The sequence below is a fragment of the Fundulus heteroclitus genome, chromosome 16 (genome assembly GCF_011125445.2).
Source record: "Fundulus heteroclitus isolate FHET01 chromosome 16, MU-UCD_Fhet_4.1, whole genome shotgun sequence".
Lineage (NCBI taxonomy): Eukaryota > Metazoa > Chordata > Actinopteri > Cyprinodontiformes > Fundulidae > Fundulus > Fundulus heteroclitus.
The window spans coordinates 6,758,087-6,773,543 of record NC_046376.1 but is presented as its reverse complement, the minus strand read 5'-3'; positions in this window follow the sequence as shown (position 1 = coordinate 6,773,543).

The following is a 15,457-nucleotide window of genomic DNA, read 5'->3' as shown; positions in this document are numbered from 1 at the left end:
ATTATGATGTGACTGCCGCAGCACTGTCTGAACTCCTCTACTTATGCTCTTTTTAAACATTTGCGAAACTGTTGAAACGCTGAAACATGTTTCACTTTCAGCCGACGTAATGTTGTTAAATATTACAGTGACGAAGATGCTTCCACCCCCATGTTTGTCAGGTGTGAGCATCTACAGTGAGGCACAATCCGTCTGGCAGAAAATCTTACTGGCACACAAAGTTAAACATTTCTGACACAGTTGGAATATCATAGTCAACAACAATTAAACTCCAAACAGTCCTTCTCTGAGCAAATAAAACCAGATGTATCCTAAACACATTCTTTTAAAAATCAACTGTACTGCAGAACCAAAGTGGTACGTTTTTGCTTCAGATCTCAGATGTCAATTGAAAAAGAAAATCCTCCTGGATGTCCATCACAACATGGATCAGGTAATGCGTTAAAAACAACAGGATGCCACATCATTTGACGGAAAATAAAACACTATCAACCCACAGAGGGTTTAATCTGAGTCACCAGCTGGTCTAATAAACTGAAATGTATTTGAAGCAACTCTAACCGGACCTCGGTAGTTTGTGTGGCACCCCACGTGTTTGTATGCATGCCTGACAATGTCGGGGCTCCTCATGAGATGACAGACGGAGTCCTGGGAATTCTCGTCCCAGATCCTGACCGGGGCATCAATGAGCTCCTGGCCAGATGGACCCAAACACGACGTCCCAGAAATGTTCTGTTGGGTTTAAGTCAGGGCAGCTTGGAGGCCAGTCAGTGGCATCAATTCCTTCATCCTCCAGGAACTGCCCACAGACTGTTACCACACGAGGCCGGCCATTATCATGCACCAGGAGAGAACCGAGGCCCGCAGCAGGGTGCCATTTATCTTGTTCAGGTCTGTTTCTCCCTCCATGGAGATGCCTTCCCAGACCCAACCGATGCTGCAGGTAGCAGAACCGTTGACCGCAGCGTCTCCAGAACCTTTCAGGTCTGTCCTATGACCTCAGAGTGAAGCTGCTCTCCACGTTGAGCACAGGACCTACTAGAAGACGTCTTCATGAAGTCTGTTTCTAATGGTTTGGTCAGAGACACTTTTCTGGGTTCTAGCAGCACTCAATCCGTTTCTCCTCACACAAAGGGGCAGATCCCAGTCCTGTTGATGGGTGAAGGACCTCAGATGGCCCGGTCCAGCTCTCCTACAGTAGCTGGAATCTCCTCCCTGATCCTGAGACTGTACTGGGAGACGTAGCTAACCTTCTGGCAATGGCCCGTGTTGATGAGCCATCCTAGTGGAAGCTGGACTGCCTGTGCAACCCGTCCCAGGTATCGCCTCATAGTGACTCTGACTGTGGTAAAATGCAAAACTACTGAAAAGCAGTTGAAAAATGATGAGGGGAAAAAAATCTGTGGCCACCAGATTTTTTTAAATCTAAGCTGACAAGCTTGATGGAGATGCAGATTCTGTTTTTCCAGGACGAATCGGTACCGGCACACACTGCGGAGTGTACCAATAGCTGTTTTAATGATTGGCCAGCTGACTGGCTTGACCTAAACTTAATAGAAAATCAGTAGAGAATTGTCAGAAGGAAGATGAGACACCAGAGCTGACAATGGAGACCAGCTTAAGGCTATTAAACACCAGTGGGAATCTTTAGGCAATTCACCGTTCGATTTGATTACAATTCAGGAGCCTACAATGAGTAAAATCGATTTATTGTCACTAAAAGATGTAATTGTCCACCCACCATGCTCATCATCACCCCCACCTCAATAGAAAAATCAACATCCTAAGGAATAAAAGGGAAAATTATGTTTCAACAACAAGATGTATAACAAAGCCACACCCTCAGCTCTGGAAGAAAATGCTTCTGGACCTCTGCTGATTGTTCACCTGAAAAATAAACTAGGCTGGAGTCACAACACTGATGCTGTATTCGCAGCTTATGGATCAGAAATGGCCGCCGTTGGGTTGGAATTTTCCAATCCGTGAAAAAATCTGTTGGTATCGGAGCCTAACGCCGAAACTGGATCGGTATCCATCCCTAGTTCTGACAGTGATTTGTCCACGGTTGTTGGAGACTGGAACCTCTGCCACTTTCCTCTGACATCTATTTATTATTATATGAATGCAACATTCTAAGTTACTTAAATTAGTAAAAATGTGTTGGAGTGTAATTATGATAATGAGAGGATGGTTGGAAATACACCCGCATCCCTGCCACCATTTTCAATAATTGTGAAATCATTTCTGGTTTCTCCTGAAGCTGTTACACCCAAGATTTCATGTAGTATATCTCGGGTATCTATCAAGTAATCAAAGTTTATTTATATAGAACTTTATATAAAGTTCTATATAAATTTACAAGCAAAAAGATGCTGAGACTAAATAGATAAAATATGAAAATGTATAGGAAAACAGGATAAAAAGTGATAAAAACTAAAAAAAGTGCATAACAGCACAATTCAAAACAGTTTTAAGAGCTATATAGAAAAATAAAACCACCAATAAACAAAAGTTGAACAGCTAGAAGAGAACGGTCTGTCTGAATAGATTTGTTGTGGCTGTGATTTAAAGACTCCTAGCTCAGTAACGCATCGTAGCTCTGGTGGTAAAGCGTTCTGCAACTTAGGAGCTAAAACAGCAAAAGAACCATCACCCCATCTCTTGCACCTAGTCCTGGGAACATGAAGTGTTATGAGCTCTGATGAGCACAGAGCCCTGACGTTGTGGAGAACAGTTAGAAGTGCAGACAAAATTGCTGCAGAATGGTAATTTAAGTCTTTAAAAACAAACAGCAACTATTCTTACGTGAACTGGGAGGCAGTGGTGAGAGAATGGGGGTTATGGGCGATTCTGGGCGTTTGAGAGAAATCGAGCAGCTGCATTTTGGACCAGTTGGAGCTTATGGAGAATGGACTGGTAGATTCCTGCATACAGACCATTACAATAGCCAAGCCTTGAACTAATGAATGCATGCATTGCCTTTTCCAGATCAGCCCAGGTTAGAAAGGCTTTGACTTTTAATAGGAGTTTGAGCTGAAAAAAAGCCTGCTCTGACCACTGAGTTAACCTGTTTATCAAACTTCAGAGTGCTGTCAAAAATCACACCTAGGTTTCTCACAGCTGGAGTAAAAGGTGGGGAAAGCCTTGGTCCCCTTTCCCCACCTCCAGTGACCCTTTTCTGATAAACTCCATAAACCCACATGTTGACTATTTCTAACCCAGCGCAGCCAGCCATAAATCCTCCCTGCAGATACTGACCGATTAGTTTGCGAATGCTGAATCAGATTATAGTTGCTGGACTTAAGCCAGATCATCAACATCATAAAAAAATTCATCTTTTTTTATTTCAGTTATCCTCATCTGATCTTGGGAATTTTGTCCTGACCCAATCTTGCCCAAAGTGTCAGATTTTGCTTCAGTTTAAATTTCGGTTTTTTGCTGCGTACCTTTCTAAACGTCTCCTAACTACTGAATCACAACATGGTGGTTCATATAAACGTATATATTTTTAGCTGTGTCGGGATTAAGAAAACAACTGTTCTGTTTTTCTTCATGAGGCTGTGTCTGGCATAGTTCTTCCCTGCCTGGCGCTGAAGATGATTAACAAGACCAAACCAGTTCTCGAGCGCAGCAGACCAGAAGCCAAAAATTAAACTCCACTCTTTCCACTTATGCAGCTCTTGAGCTGAGCGCAGCTTAGCTTCCCTGTCAGAGTTCTGGGATTTCTCCATCAGGTTCAGGTAGAGTGTTAAATCAGGCGGAGCAAAGCTGATAAGAAATCAGCTGACAGAGCAGGTGAGCAGAAGATCCAGCTAAGCTGAGTGTGTGGAGCTAAACCTGATAAAGAACAGATAAACAAAACCATAAAAAACACCATTAAACTGTCAGAGTTATGTATGTTTTAAAGTCTTGACTGATCTATTTAATTAAAATACATTGTTTCTGTGAGACATTTGTAGAACATTCTGTCGTTTTCAATCCGTTTCTCGGATGATCCTGGTCTTTACTGTTTATCTTCAGATAAAAACGAGACATCTGCACAAACCCAAGACTCCCAGGAAACAACCACTGAGTCCAACACTTAATTTAGCACACCTCTGAGGGGCAGCAGAGTGGACAAACAAGACTAAATCTGTGCCGCCCTGCTGGCATCGTTCTTTACGCCGTTCTCCACAGATCACCTGCCAAACAGACTACTGTCGCCCTTCTTTTATAATTATCTGTTCATTACAATATCTGTTGCATGGAGTGCTTTTCATTTTCTTATTTAAAATCATCTTCATTCATTAGTTATTCCTTAGTTGTTTTAAAAATCTGTTGTAAAAATGGATTAAGTGTGAAATGGTTGAACTGCTTAGACTCTGAACAATCAATGTATAACAACAGATAAAAAACAAATCCATCAGTGTTACACGTCTGGTAACTTCTTCATTTGAAATGTGGAAATGTCATAAATCATTCACTAAAGCAGGCAGACATTTGGGTGGTTGTCTTTCAGTAAAAGACCTTGATGACATTGAACCTAACACAAACTAATATTTGAAGCTTCCACTGGAAACAGACGTCCTAACACTACAGGGGCTGCAAATGCCAGAAAAGGAGAGAGAAAAGCTAGACGAGCAGCAAGATAGACTTAAATCAAACCACAAAGAGCAAACCTGGGTCCCAATCTCAACAGAGCTGCACACTATATCCAACGGCAACGGCCATCGCAGTGTTAATGTGCACGTACATAGAATAATTACAAAATAGTTCCTAGAAAACAGTATTTGATGTATTCGGTGCAATACAAATAATATATTTAAACCATTTTGCTGGATTTTCACTGTCAATGAAGCCCAAATCTGATAAAGATTTCAGTTGTCAAAATGCAAAAGTCCATGGAAAAGTTGACAAAAAGGACAAAAATGTTGATTAATCACAAATTACATCATCACATGTTTTCCTAATATTTTGCTGACCTGACTGTCAAGACCTCCATCTTAATAATCTAATGTAACGTTTGTTATTCACAACTGTAGAGATCAGTTGCTGTCACTGTGCAGATTAGGTGCTAAAAGAGCCACTTTGTCTCAACTTTGAGCAGAAATGATGGCGCTCTGCCTCAAATCACCTCTCCAGGTTGTGTTGTTTACCGGGCAGCGCCGGCACGGTCAAGCTAGGTCTTTCCTGGGCAGACGGGTAATTAACCTCTAATTTTCCAGCGCAGGGAGGGGCTGTTGCTCAAAAGCAGAATTCACGCGAAAAACTCTGACCTGATTGAATCAAGATAAATACTACTTTGGACAAGGTTTTTGATGAAGGAATAGCATCATAACAAAACTAAAAGCTCCATAAAGTTGATTTAGCATAATATTGGCGCTTTAAGCATTTAGAAGGAATGGTTTGATTTGGACACGTGTTTGGTCCACATGCACAATCCAAAGGATTTGTTGCACAAGGAACTGGAATGTCTCAATCATCAGAGGGCACAAGAGGTGACACAACAAGCAGTGTGCTTTCACTGCCAACAAGGTTATCTGTTGGATTTTAAATTATGTTTATGTCAACACCGTTCGAGAAGTTTCATTAACACCCCACCCCCCTGGGAGAATAACGTTCTGAATGGTTCTACGTGCTGAATGGCCATCAAGAACTCCTACTCCAGATGAAGGCATGAAAGCAGAGGGGTTGTTCCCACTCCGCTCATAAACACATCGACATTTTCTCTAAACCTTTTCAGACCAAGTGTCTGCTATTGAGCTCCTGGTCATGATTCAGGACTCCTTCAGCAACTGATTCTTCTGCCGCTGGCCAGAGTTCTCCTGATGGCCATCCTGTGCACCGTGGGTTGAATTACTGCTCCATTCTCCATGAAACGGTCTTCTTTGAGATGGCCGTCTAACAAGCGGCCGTTCGTCATAAGAAACGGCCTAAGACCAAGTCGGTGTCTGACAGCGTCTGTTGGTGAGTTGCTCCCAATGGGAAACTGCAGTGGAGGCTCCACAATACTAACCCCTGATGATTTATCTGTCCCAGCTGATTCATGGAGACAGTGGGACATTGATCAGACTCCATCAGATATTAGTTTCTGTTGCACTGCAGCCAGCGGCGCTACAAGAATATTAGACATGTAGTTCTCTACATGAACTACACATGACTCATGATTGATCTGCATCTCAATGGGATCCTGTCCAGGCCAAGCCTAAATAAATCCCAGATAAGCTATATAGATGTCTTCAAGGTCTGGGTGGGTGTGGTGGGGGAGGGAGTTGGGGGACCTAAAATCTCTCATAGGTTTTTGCATACTGCTAGAGGAATCAATCAAAGGACGTTGAGGCTTTGGACCGTATCTCTGGGCATTAAGGGATTTATACATCGAGGAAGGAAATGGCGCTAAATGGAGCAGCTGGATTTTCTCCGGCTGTAGTATCAGAGGGGCTGTTATCAGCAGGTTTTAAATGCCACAACAGATGGAAAACTGTTCAGTTGTATTTTATGACAGTTTTAACTTTGAAGTTCGATGCAAATCTACCAGATCAACATTTAAAACACAACCTTCATCTGCTACCCAGCCTATTGTTTTAATATGAAAATTAGGTTCTGGAGTGGGATCAGTTTGCTTCTTTTTTTTTTTTTTAAAGGACAATTTCGTGCGCTACAGTGTTGGGACTTATGCTTTTTCTGTATGTGTGTTTGTGCACTTATCATTTTTTTAAAGATGCATAGCATTGTTTTGACTTTTTTTTATTTTTGTCAGTAGCTCACTCTGGTTACATACAAAGTGATTATGAAAGATTATGACATCCTACTGCCGTATTAGTTATTTTTGTGTTTGATGCTTTATTTTTGCTCATGTTGTTAGTAAATAAAGCCCTTCCATGTTTATTTACGATATTAACAGAAGTAGGTACTGCGCATGCACAGCAGGGGTTAAAACAAGGAAGTGGCTAATGGCTATTAGCACTAAAAATATTTGAATCCAAGAGGGAAAAGCCTGTAATGTCTCTGGGAATACAGTATGAACGTTGGTGTTCACTGAACGTAGAGTTGACTGATGTGAGTAAATGTTCTGATATGAGGCTCTTAAGAGTTGCTGTAGATCGTTTTATTTAATTAATAACATTGGTCTACGATCACGCCGAGCTGCTGCTTTAGTGTGAAGCATTGCAGAGAGTCAGGCTCGATCCAGCATTATTTAATACCGTTTTATTAATGAAGCAAACCAGCATTATGATAGTTCTGCGATACTGTCGCTAGATGGCGCCATATCTGTTTATATCTGTTTATCATGCTTGGTGCTGAGGCTATTTTTAGCCACATAAAGGACCATCAAAACATTATCAGGATGGAGGCTTGGCGTATATAACTTTACTTTATTTTGATCAAACTGTTTTTTTAAAGCATATTACATGTCTATATACCTTTTAACCCATGATATTCTATCAGATGTTTGTTGGATTTGTCAGCATTTGGAGAGTAAAAATCTTTACCAGGCTGAATTGAAGTGCTGCAAATGTAATCCATTTTGCTCTAGGGCATGTTAGGGTGTTTACCTGAGGCTTTACGGCCTCAACATGATCCTCTGGTTTTAATATTCCTACTGCAACCCTGTGGCCTGACCTGACAGTAAACTTGTCATGGCAGGAGCCGTGGAGTTTGGAGCGGGAGTCCTCTGATGCCGTTTGGCGGGTCCTCTGCTCTGAGCCTCCTGTGCAGCCATATGTAAAGCAGGGATCAGTGTAAAACCCTGGTTAAGCTGAAACTGTGCCTACCGGTGCAGAACCAGAACAACCCCCGCCACCTCCGCCGCTGATCCAGCTGTCACCAGGCTGCTCTCACAGAAGACTGTCTGTCCACGCATGCAGCTGACCTCTGACATGCACACACATGCTGTAATCCACATGTGAGCATACCACTTTGTTCATAATCTGTCCCAGGGATGTGTGTGGTCTTGTTCTTTACACTGCGCTGCTTTTCTCCCTGCTTCGGATTTCATCCTCCCGTCCACGTCACTTACTCTATTTAACACATTTTCATACACATTACTGATGGTAAAAAGATAGAAAAGGGTAACCATACTGTTAATCCCAACATACATTTAAGATGTGTGGTTTCTTTCCCCCTTTTTTTGGCCATGTGACAGTGACAGTATTGCATTGCAGCCAGGGTTGTAGGTTTTGATGCAATGTCAGTAGAGTGGTAATTTTTCACGGTGTCTAAAGAAGACGTACGAAAAGCAGCCAGTAAGTCTAGACTATAACCCACATTCAAAGATTCAGTTAGCGTAGTTTTAGGTCGGTACAAAACGATGCAAAATTTCATCATCCCAGAAATGTTAATGTGTACATCACTAAATATTGATTAATGGACATAACAGCAACATTAACATCGATATCAGCCCACATTTTGATATTGGTGCTTCCCAAGTTATAAAGTTAATAATTAATAAACAACAAAAAAGCAGATGTGTGTGCAGGTGGAGTGAAGCTGGAACTAGGGTTGTACGATTTGGCCAAAAATCTAAATTGCTATTTCATTTAGAATTTCTCTGAATTAACCACAAGCGACAAAAATGGTCTGTAGATACAGATGTTTGTAAACAAGGACTATTTAAAACAAGAAATGTAACTATTTTTATTTATCAGAATATTATTATTAAAGAGAATAGCTTGTTGAGTTGGACATCAATCCTTGTTGAACATGAAGTGCAACCAACAAATAAGTCTAAGTATTAAACAGGTTGACCTCTACTTAATGCTGTGGTGAGATTCCTGAAAGTTTCTGGTATAAAGTATAATTATATAAACTCTAAAACAAATAATACAATTAGATTATCTCACTACAACTCTCTTTCCTTGCATTGGGATCAAACCCACTTTAAACATAATTGCCGGCACCCAAAGGAGGCGTCTGATCTATTAATTCAATTCAATTCAATTTTATTTATATAGCGCCAATTCATGATACATGGCATCTCAAGACTCTTTCCCAAGTCAATTTCAATCATATTATACAGATTGGTCAAAAATGTCCTTTATAAGGGAACCAGTTGATTGCTTCAAAGTCCCGACAAGCAGCATTCACTCCTGGAGAAGCGTAGAGCTACAGGGAGAGTCGTCTGCATTGTCCATGGCTTTGCAGCAATCCCTCATACTGAGCATTAAGCTTGCTCAGTTAATTGTTATATAGCCAATAATTGCAGACCTCTGCAATCTGGAAATAATGTTTTTTAAAATTGCCATAATATTGCAAATGTGATTAATTGAGCAGCCCTAGCTGGAACACAATGTCAGCTCTTTTTTAATGTCTGATAAAACTGTGTGGTTAGAAGACGCTCGACTAGAGCAACTAATAATATCAGCTACAGTAAAAAAAAAAAAAAAAAAACACCAAACAACAGGAGCAGCACCCTGAACATCACTATAGGTGAGTAAAGACATTGGAAACATTCATACTGCATACTCTCATATTCAACACATGTGGCACTTTTACTTTCATAAAAATATGAAAAAACTGAGTTCAAGGTGTGGTATAAATTTACTGTTTAGTTTTTATTAAACTGTTTTTATTTAGCACATTAACCTTTTTGATAGATTCCTTTCACGGCGTATAAAACTAAATTTACAAAATAAACTAGATTACTGTGGCTTTAATTTGGTGTTTCATGGCTAATTAAAAAAATACAGACTTTATAATATATAACAGTCGTCATACAGGTTACCAGTTTGTTTTTTAAACATTACTACTAAATACTAAAAGCACATTTCACCATGCTAATCATGACAGCACATAACCATTTTATCTATTCCACATGAATAGTGGGAGTGGTGGTTCAATGGTTAGCGAGCCGGGCATTTGCACCTTGAAGAGACTCCAAACGGTTTAAAACTCTGTCGCTCTGGGTCCATGAGCAAGACCCTTGACCACAGATTGCTCCCTAAGGGTTTAAATGCATGAGACAAATTTCCCCTCTTTGCGACTATAAAGGGAGATATTTAGTTATAAGAAAGCTGTTTTATAAAGGAAAAGAAAAAGGAAAGAACTAAAACTGCTGCGTCCCTGTAAGAGCGTAGAACTGCAACAAACAGAATGTGCTTCACAGTAGATGGCACCAACGCTGTCGTTTTCACATTTTAACCTTTCATAATCTAACGTCACTAAATCACCTGACTCCCGTAATGCAGGGTTCACGCTGCAAGATAATTATGCCGATTTTTGACCCAATCTTCCCCATCCAAGAATTATATTAAGAAAATCCTGGTTATCAGGATGGTTCTTAAGATAATCTGATAAAATAGAGTGATGTGGACCGAACGGAAGGACGTCAGGATCGCTCTAACCTCAAATCAGGAATATTCAACATGTTGGATTGTCTTGGCCTGATTTCTTGGCGTGTGTAATGACGCCCAGAGGACAAACGAGTATGTAGCCTTTTGAATGTGACGTGTAGCCAATCAGAAAGCGAGGTGTGGGGGTGTCATGGTGTAGCAAGTAGAGCCCATGTTCACATTGTCTACACTCCCTTAACCAACGGCTTTTCTTTATGTCAGGTTTTTCTCTGCTTAAATTAGTCACTGTTCTTCTCCGTCGGCCATGTTTATTTACCCTGAACTCGAATTTGATCTCGAGAGGATTTGTGAGGTTTCCCGTCTGACATCTGAATGTTTGTGAGTGAAGTGTCATTTGGCTGGACACCACACACTGTAGGAGCGAACCGTTTAAAGGTGCGGTTTTTTTAATTAATTTTTTTTATCGTCATATGTGAGGTCTCTCATGTTTTAGAAAATGATCCGACAGTTTTTAAATCTTGCTGTGTGAACTACTCATTAAGGCTGGTTCACACGGTAGGATTTTAAAATAGTCTGCGGATTTTAAACGGCCTAAGAGACGCCACACGTAATGATACAAAAAAATCTTAGATAAAACAGGTTTGGTCGTATACGAACAGATTTCACCATTCAGATATCAGACGGGAAATCTTGCGAATCCTCTCAAGGTCAAATGTGAGTTCAGAGTAAATAAACATGGCCGACCAGGAAGAGTAATGGTGATAGTTTGTGGACCAATTTTAAAAGCAAGAAAACGCGTTGGTTAAAGAAGCGGCGATAACGAGACTGGATGCTCTACACTTATTGCACTGTGAAATAAATTTTCTCTCAGGGAATTCATTACCTCGGTTTCTGATTGGCTACACGTCAAACTCTACAGAACTCGTACTTGTTTGTCCTGGATGGGAGAGGATAGACACGGTAGGATATTGGGGCAACACAATCCAACATGTTGAACATCCCCGTTTTGAGATCAGAGCGGAATGTGTTTTCTATTCTTTTCCTGTCATCTAGTAAATGACAAAACCTAAAAACAAATCCTAATTTGTCCTCCTTAAAAGCCACACTTTCCAACAATGTTTGAACGTGTTCATTAATGGCTTCCTTATACTGACATGAAGCCGTTTCAGTAAAATCTACGTTGGAAAGTGACCAGAAAATGTGGATTTAGGTTTGGCACTATAAACAACTAAGATCCAACTACCCCCATCTATTTAATTCCTGCTAAAATCTTTAAAATTACTTATTGGAAAGCAATCAGAGCAGTGCATCATAAACATTCTTATAAATTTCTGTGGAAATGATGTATTGATTTTTCTGAAATGACCAGCATCTGGAAAAAGTGGAAACAGTTGTTAATCTTCTGGGTCATTGTTTAAATGACGTTTTAGACCCACACCCATGCAGAAAGCTTAGCCTCTTTTTTGTAAAAAAACAAAACAAAAACCCATCTTTCAGCCTTTGTTGATCAATTTGGCTGCAATTCTGAAGTGACAATGGCGCATGTGGCAATACTGAAGAAGTGTGTAAGAAAGAAAGCCAAAAAAAGCCCAAAGTACGTCACAATCACAAGTCACCTCTGCCAGCTGAGACACCAGAACATTTTGTGTCACTTTTTGTTGGCCTAATTTCTTCAGATGCATCCTGCAAAGTCGAACGCCTCAATCTGTTCGGGCATTTAAAGATGTCCCGGGGGGAGGGGGTGGGGGGGGCGGCTCTCTTTGCCTCTGAGGTTATCATTGTCATCATTCTTCCTCACCGTGTCATCGCTCAGGGCTAAATGTGACAAATGGAGCAGCACACATGCAAGAATGAACAGAAAACGATTAGACTAATCAATTTCCTGTGCTACAAATTGCAAATGCACACGCGGACCACACGCGCTCACTCAGGTTGAACCTGTGTGAGGTGGAGGAATGACAATAAAAGAGGCGACGCCTGCCCCACCCCCACCCTTCGTTTTTTTTTTTCAGCCTACAACGTGTCAGTTTTCCTTCTCAACAGGGACAGGACGGTAGACGGGTGCAAGCGGCGCTGCGCCATGAATATAAATGGGCCCGGAGTCTCGGTTGTGCCCGTGAGAGCAGCTGTAAACTTAGAGAGGAAGAGTAACACAGCCTGCTACAATTTGTCTGCCACATAGTTAAAGCCTCATCACAGAGCTCGCACAGCACCACTGTAACAGTAATAAAACGACAGCTCAGTGCTGCACAGGACCCCCCCGGATTGTCAAGTCTCCACAACTTGGAGACAAATGGATCATGTGATGATGCGCCGTCACCTGATTTGGAGTGAGATTTACAGCTCCTCTCTCGTGACCTTGGGTGGATCACTCTGATATCCTGCAGCCATCCCTCCCTTGCACTAACAGGTTTACTGTCCTAGACGCTTGCTGCTGGCTGTCAGTCAGCTTGAATTAAACCGATATCTGTGCAGGCAGGTGTGTTCTGTTATGTTTTATGTTTTTATGTTTTTTCTCTGGGGTGCTTTGATGCCATATCATCTTTTTCCAAACATGTACTGCCTCTCTAATCCAACAATTCCTAGTTTCCAGACAGCAATCTTAGTAATGCTCATGAATTAGAATAAAAGAAGCTGTTTCATTTCAGTAATTTAATTCAAAACGTGGTGGACCGCTGGTTACTGAACTTTTGGAAGTGATGTTCTACTTAGGAGTATGGTACAAAACCAAGGATACAATTTTTGAGGAGAATTCACAAAGATTATCCATCTGAAAGTTTTCTAAAGTGGTTTTCTATCTAATGGCCAAGATGTAAGTTAGTACGGTAGATATGTGTCAAAATAGGGCTGCTTGATTTTTACCAAAAATAAAAAAATGCAATAAATTTCAACCATAATTGCAATTTAATTTGGACTTTTCTCTACATTAACCACAAGCAACAAAAATGTCCTTTCGATAAAGATATTTGTAAATAAGGACTATTCAAAAGTGAAATGTAACTGTTTTTATTAATCAGAATATTATTGTTCAAGAGAATAGCTTGTTGAGTTGGACATTAATCCTTGTTGAACGTAAAGTGCAACCAACAAACATTATTAGTATTAAATAGTATGACCGCTACTTAATGCTGTGGTGAGATTCCGGAAAGTTTCTGGTATAAAGTATGATTATACAAACTCTAAAACAAATAATAAAATTACACCTAAAGGATGCGTCTGATCCATTAATTGTTATGTAGCCAAAAATTGCAGAACTCTGCGATTTTGAAATCGCGTTTTTTGAAGTTGTGATTATATTGCAAATGCGATTAATTATCCAGCCCTAATCAAAAATGTCAAAAAAGGTCAAAACCACTGAAATTACGGCTGCAGCTAACAATCATTTTATTCTGATAACAAACTGTGTGATCAAATAATAAAAACTTTACCACCTTCGGCTTAATTTTCATTAAACTAAACTTATGCTATGAGACATGGAAATACATGAAAAGTACAAGTAAACAATTCCCTTTTTAAAAAAAGAAAATATACATTTTATTGCTTAAAATTCAATAACATGGCATGTTTTAAGTATAAACTTGGAACATTTGTCCAAAGCTCAGCCCTTTGTGCTCAACTAGCTGTCTCTGTAGTGAAAATAGTCACAAGCAAAAAAAGTGTTTAAAGACTCAACATCAAAAAGGTCAAAGTTATACGAATAAAAAAGGATCCTTGTAGTCTGCTGTAGTGCCAAGTTACACTTTTCTACTTGTTTGAGTTCAAAATTAGCCGAGAAATAAATAACTACACATTAACAAAGGTAAGCAGAACATTACAGTCCAGGCAAATGAAACCAGCCGTTTACAGCGCTAGCTTCTGAATCAGAAGATGTTAGCGACCGTTGAGAACTATCAGAGTTAAGTAAGTTCATACATTCTCTAGAAAATACACATAAAGACTGCCGTTTACACTTAGTACTGATAAATGTGATATTCACTAATATAATGTACCAAAGCTGGTTTAAGATGGCGCCTCTGAAACCATTTTGTCATAGTTTTAAAGTAGTAAAACCCTGTTTTTCAGCGGCGCTACTCCTGAGGTAATTTATAGAAGATATTTTGGCACATCTCCCTAGAAAAAGAGATTATTGATCTCAGCGGTGACTTTCCTGGTTACATAAATAAATACATTGGATAAAAGAGGTACTTGTTCTTTAAACAATAGACACAGTAAAACTCATGGCATGTTTGTACTCGATCAAATATAACTCTCAGGGTTCCTCGAGTAGTTCATATTCAATATGGCTGCCATGTATACAGTATAAATAGTACTGATGGTTACATAAATAAACAGTTTGTGTCTCATTAAACCAGTTCTATTGTAAAATAATTCTTAGTGATCAGTGTCAGTGATTCAGTCTTTGAATACAAACTTTTGGCAGGAGTTCATAACTGACTTGTGTCGCTAACAGCAGCTGGCGAATCCATCTGGTTATTTTACGAGGCGCTCTGACTTTTGCAGATCTGATATCAATAGAGAACAGGATTAGATGCTGCGTTGAACGTCTCGGCACCAGCGCAGCAGAACAAGAGCAAGCACAAAGATTAACATGTTACCGAGTTTCTGTTAAACTGAGCTAGGACACAATCTTCCTTTTAAATGTCTAAAACTGATCAGCTGGCGTTAATAATCAGGAAACATTGCAACCTAAACAGGAGCACAGTGAAGTATTACAGATAATCAACGAGAGCTCCACCTCAAGACTTCTTGTCTTTGGAGTTTCTTGTAACACATCGACCCGCTCTTAAACCCACCAATTGCTCCTGTGAACAGCGAACGACGAAGAACTGAGAACAAAACGACATGAAGTCAGTTTTGGTTCCTCCTGTCTGAAGAGATGGAGACATTTAATGATCTGAAACCGATCAACAAAACCCGGCAGCCTGACGGCGCCAACGTCAAAGACCTCCAAGAACGTGTGGACGGACCCAAGGAAGAGCTTTATGAATATAAACGCTGTCTACCCTGATAACCGGTTACCAATGGCCGCCGTTCTGATGCGGACAATCTGTTCTGTCCTCACTTTGTCTTTGCGTGTGTTGAGTCAATCAGGGCTCTTGTTTTTGTTAAAATACAAACGTGTTTTCATGTCTGAGGGGGTGAGTATGAGAACCAGTAAAAAAAACAAAAACAATTTAATCACAGAA